The 10,313-nt window shown below is 44.6% G+C and overlaps 1 pseudogene; it reads right to left on the reverse strand.

Annotated features, from left to right (window-relative positions):
* The window catches only part of LOC107154266, a 28,604-nt pseudogene extending 19,356 nt beyond the window's left edge, over positions 1-9,248 (reverse strand).
* Positions 9,249-10,313: the final 1,065 nt, after the last annotated feature.

Genomic DNA, 10,313 nt, shown 5'->3' on the forward strand with positions numbered 1-10,313 from the left:
AGTTGTCACCCCTGAGGTTGAACTATACTCACCTAGTCTTTTGTAATCCTGCTCCTTTGCCCTGTTTGGGATGGAATGTTCCATGGAAACTCCCTTTGTGTGTTACCTTCTCTGGCTCTGCCTTTGGGTGTGGCCTTCCTAGATGTCAGTCAATCAGCAGACATCGCTAAGCTAGACTCAACCCTCTGAAACCTGACCCCTTGCTCATTTGAATGGCTTTCCCCCCAAGAGGGTGCAGCACATTCTCATTCTCTCTCTCTCTCTCTCTCTCTCTGTCTCCACTGATCCCTAAGAACAGAGGAGCTGGCACAGGACCCAGAGAAAAAGGTATCTCTGTCTCTTGTGTGATTATCTCATGCAGCCCGGTTCACCTGGAGTGACCTTGAGTGTTAAGTTGTGGAACACTACACTCATCTACCTCTGGGTTCCCACCATATTTCATTCCATGGCCTCCCTTCCTCCCCACTCCTGACAGGTTCATCTTTCTTCATTTTATTTTTATTACTGGCTTACCTCTAAGAAATAGCATTACCTCAAATTTTGGGAGTAGCCAGTTTACTTTTCAAAAGAAACAATATGGAAGGGAAACTTTTCCTACCTGATACCAGAATGGAATAATGCTGCAACAACTTGCCTATCTAACCAATTCAGGGTCATCTCTTCCCACTTATTTCAGTGTCCTCTTCCAGAATGCTAAAGTGACCAGGTAAGAGGGCTTGGATTCCCCTCAGAGAGGCCTGGAAACCAGAAAAATGGAAAGGTTGATAGGGCGATGGCATGGAAAGCCATCCTCAGAGCTCGTAGGTTTACTTGGGGATGAGGAATATAGCTCCAGAGATGCACAGCCACACTGCTGATCCCAGGGCTCTGTAGTGTTACTCTCCTAGTGCCCATTCTCACAAAGCTCATTACAAGGTCAGGACAGTATAGCTGTGAACAGAAGGATAGTCTTTAGATTAGATAGGTATTTCTGTCCTGTGCATGGCCTCTGCCCTGAGCTTCTTGAGCTTTTTATGGCTGGGACTCCCAGGGAACAGTTGGTACCTGGCCCTTGAGAATTTTATTCAGAAAGACTAGTGACAGTTCCAGAGGCTACAGAGGCCATAGGCAGCAGCCTGAACAGCAGCCTCTAAGCCCAGGTCCAGCAGAAGAAGATGGTGAGGAAGGCCAGGTCCACAGGGTGTCTACCCATCAGGGTTGTCCAGAGAGTGGCATGTATAATACCAAGGTCACCTGCAACATCCAGTAGCCAAACATGAACACTATCCAGACCTTGAACACCTAGAGTGGGGCTAGTCAGGGACACAGACCTCGATGGTAAACACCAGAGCCAATGGGAAGACAGGGAGCAACAGCAGGTTATGCACGCAGGTCTCCAAGGCCTTCTGTGTTCCATGGGGCCACCGTTTGGAGCAGCATCACAAACGAGGCCAAGGCTGTGACCACTCACTCCTGTTTCCTGCTCTTCTGGGTCAGCCATGTCTAGCTCCTGAGCTCCACCAGGTCACTACGTAGGAAAAGCCCCAACATGATGGCATGCTGCCTTAAATTGTGGTTCTAGAAAGGCCACCAACAGTCTTCCAAGTTTATAAGGGAAAAATGGTTGAACCCAGGTAGGAAGAAGAACTCCACAAAGATGGAGACAAGAAGTCCCAGCCTTCACCATTTCTTCCACATGTACCTGTTACCAACGCTCCTGGCCTCACTTATCCCTTGAGGTAAGTGGGAGGAAGAGGAGCTGTTTGACCCCAACGGAGGGTTCAGAACACCATCACTTTATAGTAGAGTAGTAAGTGACCAGCCTGGGAAGCAGATGTCCAGGATAGTGGCATGCTGTCACCAACTGTCTGCTCAGAAGTAGAATCGGAATTGTGAGTGACTGTTGCCACAAGGAGCATGTCACCTCTGAACTCTCAGAACAGTTCCAGTTCACATGTCTCTGTTGCCAAATGTGGGTCAGACACAGGGGTCAAGTGGGCCCAGGTCTGTTTTCAGGTGGCTGACAAGGCAGAGCTCCAGGTGAGGGTGATACTTCTGATACTAGTTTGCTCCCTTCCTCAGTTTTCAGCTCTCATTTCTCCATTGAGCTCACACACTAAAAGAAAGCATGAAATACTTGTCACAAAGGAAGTTCTCAGTAGATAGAATTCTCTTCATATACAGACAAAATAATTTAGTAAGCTTCTTATCTATTTTATTCCTAGGGACACTAGGATCAACTAGCCAATGCCATAGTTCTGCATGAATCACACTATTCTGATAATTGTCTTGACTGCTGTCCAATATTGTAGCCAGACCCATCTTGACATTGGCAGTTGAGTGCCACCACTTGGCTCCTGTCACTCTGAGATTCAATTGCTTCCATTACACTTATGTTTCCCAATTCAGTGAGTGCAGCAAGGTCCAGTCTACAGAGAAGAGCAATTGCAGAGTTCTTTACAGCTTCCTTCACAAATATCTCATAGTGTTGGTGAAATGTATGTCTTACGGACTCTACAAGTGGGGGTAAGTCTTAAATGACAAATCCCCTCTAACATTTCAATCTCCCTGAGCCTTTTAAATCCCATCTTCTCCATTAAACCAAGTCCTATCCAGCATTTCCAGTTAGCTCACTGTGGGCCACCTTTGATCCATGAGTCAGCTGACCAAACTGTTGGAGCCTTCTCTAACTCCCTATGTCATAACATTAAAGGCAGAATCATCTTAGTGTGCCCATATAAATATATTTGCTCTGATCCAACTTTATGTATCTTTCACTATTATCTATATTCTTTTTTTTTTAATTGGCGGGGGGGGGGGGGGGGGTGCTGGGGATTGAACCCAGGGCCTTGTGCATGTGAGGTAAGCACTCTACCGACTGAGCTATATTCCCCAGCCCTTATTTCACATTCTCAATATCCATTCTCATATGTGTTCCCCAGTGTAAAATTAAAAAACTCAAGTAGTTCTTTTGGGCTATAGCACATTTCCTCTTGGGGTAACTTTGTACCTTATCTTTACCCCAGTCTAGTTGTAGATCTAGAAGCAGAGAGGGATCCTAGGGGTGGATCCTGAGGAGAATCAGCATGACAACTGTCTCAGGAGGGCCATGCATATCCTTAGGCAATGCAGGGTTTATCTCCTTAAATGGAGATAAGCGGGCCTTTTCCAATGTCGGAGAAGACTCATTAAATTTAGGGAATTGATGTCCACAGCCTCATTAGTTCTCTCACACTTTATCATCTCAACTTACATCATCAACTTCTTTTCCAATCAATGCTTTAATTTTAAAAGTAGATACCCTGTGAGGTTAGGAGTTCAACTAGTGTTGTAACTCTGCTAGTTATGGGATGAAATTCTCGGTTTAGTTTTTGGCCTGGAACTACAAGAAATAAAGGTCTCCTTCAGGGCACATGAAAAAGCTCTTAGGTATGTATGTAGCTCTAGAGCTAGGTATTTGAATTCTTGAGCTCATTCTTTTCTTTCACCCCCCTTCTCAGAGACATCAGGAGCAAATAGCTAATCTCATATTCATTAGTTTTGCGAAAGTGTTTAAAAGTAGTACATATATGGTTTCACAACCCCTTGCTTCTTGGAAATGGTTGGTTAGGAGTCTATAGAGGAGATATTTTGCCTATTTCCATTGTTATATCATGCCATGTACTACTACTGTTCTCTTGAATATTGGAAATAGAGTCATCAGTGTCTTTAAATATATAATCAGGTTAGAGATCTAGTTCCTCAAACTCCAGAACCCATACAGGAAACTTTCCTTTTCTGGTCCTTTAGAATCATTCTCAGTATGAAAATCTTTATTAGTCAGCATTCTTCAGAGGAGAAGAATTAACAGGAGGCAAATTAAATATACTGAGAAGTCTCATTATCTGCCACCTGCAAGCTGGGGACTCAGGAAAGCTGGTGGTTTCAGTCTGATTCTAAAGGTCTAAGAACAGAAAAGAACAGAAAGAGGGCTGGAGTTGTAGCTCAGAGGTAAAGCACTTGCCTAGCATGTGTGAGGCACTGGATTTGATTCTCAGTACCACATATAAATAAATAAAGTTTCATTGACAACTAAAAATAAAATAAATTAAAAATATATATATATATAACAGAAAGACGATGTTGTAAGTTCCATATGAGGGCAAAAGAAGACAACATCCAGCTCAAATAGTCGAGCTGAGAGAAAATTCTTTCTTCACCTTTTTGTTTTAATTGGGTCCTGGGCAGAGTGGATGGTGCCCACCCATGTCAGGAAGAACAACCTAGTTTACTCAGTCCACCAACTCAAATGCCAGTATCATCCTCAAGCACCCTCACAGATATGCCCAGAGATCATTTTTAACATCTATCTGGGCACACCATGACCATATAAATTAATCATCTCAAGTCTCATTAGCCTTCATGTTAAATAGATCCTTTTGTAGAAGAGATGTCAGATGCCTCCAGATATATCTGAGCATATCTCCTACCTTTCAGAAACTGTTTTATTTTATAGATATAGAAGATTCAACATTCTGTAGTTGGATTCATATTATATATGCAATTTTTTATTCTTCTTCCTCCTGAACTCATTTAATTTCTCAAAATTCATGACCTATCAAATATAGTTTTCATTTAAATTGCAAATGGCTTTTCATTAAAATTACAAAATATATAATTTTCTGTTCTAAATAGAAAATCCTATTATTATGAGCAAGATTGCAAGGGTCACATATATCCAGGGTACTCGATTACCTTTAGTGCCAACTTTCTCAATTCCAGCTTAATTGTTCATGGTTTGCATCAAGGTGAAATTAATGTAGCTATCTCACACTTTCCATCTGACAATAAAAGTACTTAAAACCTTTCTGGGCCTTTAATTAAATTTATCAGCACACATACATGTTGCTGCAATTCTAATCATCCTAAAAAATTAAGAAAAGCACAAATAATTATACCACTTACTATGTTCCAAGATCCTGCTCTCAGCATTTAGCATATATGCGAACTCATTGAATTCTTCACAACAATTCACATGAACCTTTCCCCAGAAAAGCAAGCAGAAGGCAGTAGTAACCAGCCCAAGGTCATTCACTGGTCAATAGAGACCTCACCCAGGCTGTCTCTCCTAATCCTAGGCAAAGTTTTCATCTGTGAATTTCTGCATCTTTCCCCATCTGTAAGAACATAGCCACAAATGTGGTGACTGTGTTTCAATCATAGTCTGTTCTCTTTTTTCTCTGCTGAAAAATTCCTGAACCTATTTTAGAAGTGAACTTGCACTATGCCTGAACATCTGGTGTCTTCTGGTGCAGGGATGTCCTGGAGCCTGGCAAACCCCCAGAGGTTGTGAATTCAACTTTGGTAGACTCCTTGGGGAGACACTCAGGCACATTCTTTGGGATTCTTGCCCCATAAAACGTCACACAGTCCAGGTTGGGCGCAGTGGGGGTCAGCGTGTAGGCAGCTGGGAGGATTTCATCAGACCTGCACGGTAAGGGTAAGGCTTGTTCTGCCTGTTTGGTGTGCAGTTGTTGTTACTAATCACGAGAGAGAGAGAGAGACAATAAACTGGCTCGGAACCCAGCAGAGGAAATAGAGTCTTTTGAGATCCTGGAGAGCTTCATCCCCCAAAGCAGCCTAGTTTAGATGCCAATACTCATGAGATCTGCATGGGTCTGGGGACACTATTGTGTAGGCAGCAGTGGTAAGGAGGTGCTAATGTTTGGATATATGTTCCCCAAAGGCCCTGTTGTTAAGGGCTTGGTCTCCAGGATGTTGCTATTGGGACATGGATATTTTAGTGTTGTAGGGACAGATGAGGCAAGGCACCCAAGATAGCAGGAAATGGTTTTATTTGGCTGCAGCCAGGTTCAGAGGGCACAGTTTTTGCTGTAATCAATCAGTCTCCCCCGAGTTCAGGTAATTTCAGATTTTTATACCCAGCATGTAAGGTGAGAGGCTCAGAAGTTCACAGTCTGTAGAAGTTCACATAAAAGCAGTTTTTTTCTTTCACTATTCTGGGCAACACCTGAGAAGGGGAGAGCGTCTTCTCCCCTTTCTTTCCTCCTCCTGCCATCTGTTATCACGGAGCCCAATTGGTAACTTCTCTTATCTTAGGAATGTAGACATCTCTGTGAAGCCCAGCTCAAGGCCAGAGGCTTTATTTACACATTTCTACAAACTACTATGCTGGATACATGTTTGTGAAAAACTAGTAACAGGGTGCCCAGCACCTGGAGTGCTGATTTCTTCCCGGCCAGTGGCCAAGTAAAACAGGGCAACACGAAAATAGAAAGTTTATCTACATTGAACTCTTTTGCAGAGACTCTTTTGCTGACAGTCCTAAAATCAGCCATGGTGAAGATTTCTGGAGAAGCCCAGTTAAGAGTTTTCCGTGGAGAAAGGGGGTGTCACTATATTAGGAGATAGGGCCTTATGGGAGGTCCTTAGGTCATTGCCCTTGAAGAGGACTATTAGGCTCCAATCTCTTCCTCTTTCCTTCTTGGTTTGTGATGCAAGTTGTTTTTTTCTGCCATACATTCCTGGTATGATGTGCCTCCTTTGCCAGAGGCCCAAAGCAATGGGTCATCCAGTCTTAAACTAGAACTTACAGAACTTGTGAGCCAAAATAAATCCTTTCTCTTTATAGGTTAATGATCTCAGGATTTTGTTATGGTAATGTGAAGCTGACTAATGCAGGGTGCCACTGACTGTCAGATCCTCCTGCACTGAGATGCAAGCACCTGGTACACAGAGTCTTCCTGCTCCGTGTCCTTGGCCCCTGTCCCAGTCACTGGGTCTTGGCTTCACTTTCTTGCTCCTTCTCTATACAATCTCTTATCTCCACTATAAGCAAGGCCTTCTTGGGACAGACATTGTCTTTGGGTTCTTGACAGCTAGTAAAGTAGACCCACAAACACAAAGAAGCCCCACAATACAGAGCAGGGGTGAAAGGGACAGCAAACAAGGCCCACAGAGATCAAAGAGGGATAGACTCCCAGCTGAAGGAGTTAGGGGAGATCTCAAGAGAAGTGGTATTTGGACTGGGCTTTGAAGGTTTAGATATTGCAAGCGGGGGACTGGGGGGGGGGGAATCACAAGAGAAGAATGTACAAGAGGAATGGTGGGTGGAGGGGGAAGCCAAACAGACAAGTTGGAACAATTTGGTGAGGGCTTCTTTCATAGAGGACTGAGGACCCCAAAGCTCAGAGCTGAGAGATGGCCTGGGCAGGGGTTATAACACTTGAGCAGTTCCCAGGGTGACGTCTGGCACTCTTTGTTGGCGATTCTATTTCTCTGTCTTTTTCTAGACATGAGCATCAGGAGGACAGGGGTGTGAGGATTGTCTAATGGTGTAAGGGACCTAGGGTGGAAAGAGAAGACCACAGGTCAAAGTGAAGACGAGATTGGAGGGAGAAGGCATATATGTCATGTCTTTTGGGATTAGGACAATAGCTAATCTGATGCTCAAGCCAGAAACCAGGGCACTACCCAGGCTTCTCTCTTCTTTTACCCATCACAGTCAATAGATCACTGTGTCCAGCAGTTCTACCTCCTGCAGAGCTATTTGGACTTTACCCCACCTTGGTTCTTTCCTGAGCCATGGCAGCATCTTCCTGATACCCCTCACCTCTTCCCACACAGCTGTCAGAGAAGTCTTTCTTGTATTTATTTGTGATTATAATATTTCTATGTTGAACATTCTTCAAATACCCTTTGTCAGCTGCAGGCTGCAATCGGAATTTCTGTGACAAGGTAGACAAGGCTAATATTCCCCTACTCACTAATGTTTATGTTTCATTTCAACTGGATTCTTTGTATTTTTCTAGAATATACTCATTGCCTGCGTATTTAATGTTCTCTGCCTGCAAACTCTCCTCCCACCTTTTCTTCTTGGTAAACTTCTATCCAACACCACTTTATTATCCAGGGAAATAACTTTTATAGTTCAGTTATACTTTGCATAGGTTTGTCATCATCTATATGGAAGGACATTTAATAGGGAGAGGACTCACTGTCCAGCTATAGACACATGGTAAGTTGTCCATTCAGCCTCTCCCACACCTGAACAAGGCAGTGTTATAAGGGCTTTTCCATTTCTCCCAGTGGCTGGACTTCTCAATGGGCAGCCTTTGCTCTGTACAGTCTCTGCTTTGCCCAAAGACAAGGTCTGTCCCAGGAAGTGGCTTGCTCAGAGTAGGGTAAGAGATTGTACAGGGAAGGAGCAAGAAAGCAAAACTGAAATGCAGGAATTGAGACAGGGGCCAAGGATGGGGTGTAGGAATATCAGGTGCTTGCATCTCACTGCAGGAGGATCTGACAGTCACTGGCACCCTGTATTAGTCAGCTTCACATTGCTGTAACAAAATGCCCGAGATAATTAACCTAAGACCCTGGAGAGCCTCACTCCAAAGAAAAGCTCAGTTTAAATACTAACAATTATGAGGTAGATACTAATACTAGCAATTATCTTCAGGTAGATGCTCCTAAAGCCCCGAACTTCTCTGACCCCGAGAGCCTGCCGAGGGCCCACTCTACATCCGAGAGCTCACTCTCACGTGGAAAGATAATGCAGAGGTCTTTCCCCACAAGACAACACCTTCTGTCCTGGCTGCTAGACTTCACAATCCACATCCTTGCATATTTTTACTGGGGATATGCTGGTCCAGTGAAAAAAGAAAGGGACTATACCCCAAAGAGGCTATAAGATCTAGTCAACATATACCCCAATAAAGACTCTGGGCCATCCTCTGCCTTCACTCTTCTTTTGCTCCCTGATCAACCCTGGTCCTTCCCCACGTGTCCTGAGTGGTGTGCTAGGCATTCTGTTTCAGAGGGATCTGTGAGCACAGCCTTTTTCTTCATGACAATCATTTCCACTCCTGTGGGATCATAGCAAGCCTCTGCAACAATCATAACCATACCTGATTAAAACAAATCCCAGGCCCATTTGTACAACAGATGCTATGCTGGATGAGATTGCCTGTGAATTAGGCATTCCATAGCCTCTGGGTAGCAGTGCTGGCTGAGGCCTTAGGGCTAAGAAAGCCAAACCCATACCTAGAAGAGCTGTCTATTCCTGTGAGCATGCACTGCTGACCTTTTAGGACAGAGGGGCCCAATGTAACGAACTGACCGCTGTTTGGCCTCCTCAGAGAATAGTGCCAGTGCAGGCGAAGATTTGGACTCTGTGCACACAGATTGGGCCTCAGGGCCACAATAGCTAAACTGTCCTTGGTGAATCCATATCGAGCCTCGGTCTCTGTCACCATGGCCACTTTGTTCATCCGCCCATTGTGTTGGCACAAGGGTAGCCACTGATGAAGGCTGGCTGGCCTTAACTGGCTGAGTTGTTATGTCCCTGTGGGGCCTCTTCCACTCGGGATGCTCTCTTGCACTCCTGGTACTGAGTGCTGCAGCTGGGTACTCCAGCCAGGAGCTGTGAGACAGAGTGGGTGTGACGTTGTTTCATGGAGGAGTGACACCTGCAAATGGAAAAGGGGAAAGCAGGATTGATCAGGGGAAGGATCAGATGGCAATGTATATATGACAACATCTCTGCTGGTCAAATGTGGTGGCCACAGAGCAGAGACTGGACTTGTACCTCTATGTTGTTGGTACAACTGGCTGGGACTTCTTCAAGAATGGAGTGACCTTCACTGCAAAATTGGGTGGGTCATGGTGAAGAAAAAAAGGTGGAGACTGTCTCCTGACCACATTCCTCACAGCAAGTTTTTTCTCTGAAAGGATCAGCAGTGCATCTTCCTTTTTGCGAGGGGCTCAGATGCCTCAAGAATGAGAGCTTGAGTCACCTAAATGGACAACCTCTGAGTCCAGCAGATGGTATCTCCGGGTAGTTTAGGGTTTTTTTTTTTTTTTTTTTTTTTTGTATCAGGGATTGAACCCAGGGGTGCTTAACCACTGAGCCATATTCCCAACCCTTTTTTATTTTTATTTTTTTGAGACAAGGTCTTGCTAAGTTGCAGAGGCTTGCTATCTTCCTTACTGAACCAAGGAAGTTGCTGGAATTATAGGCATGCGCTACCACACCTAGCACAAGGGTAGTATAGAATGAAAACATAGAACAGGTAGATGGTGAGTCCCAGTTGTGGCTCCAAGACCCACTGGAGTGAATGAGGTCTACACTTCATGCGCTTTAATTTCTGTCTTCTAGAGAAGCCCCCAGAGACATGGGGAAGCTGCTCCTCAAATGTGTGTAAAGGGTGAGACTGTGGTAGACACAGAGCTGCAGCCCTCAGTTCTTCAAGAAATGACTGCTGCCCTGTCTCAGGGAATGTGGTGAGTGACAGCCTAGGCATCGAGGTGGTTGTTTGAGGTTGGCATCAGCATAG

This window comes from Marmota marmota, unplaced genomic scaffold, assembly GCF_001458135.2.
Source record: "Marmota marmota marmota unplaced genomic scaffold, marMar, whole genome shotgun sequence".
Taxonomy (NCBI): Eukaryota; Metazoa; Chordata; class Mammalia; order Rodentia; family Sciuridae; genus Marmota; species Marmota marmota.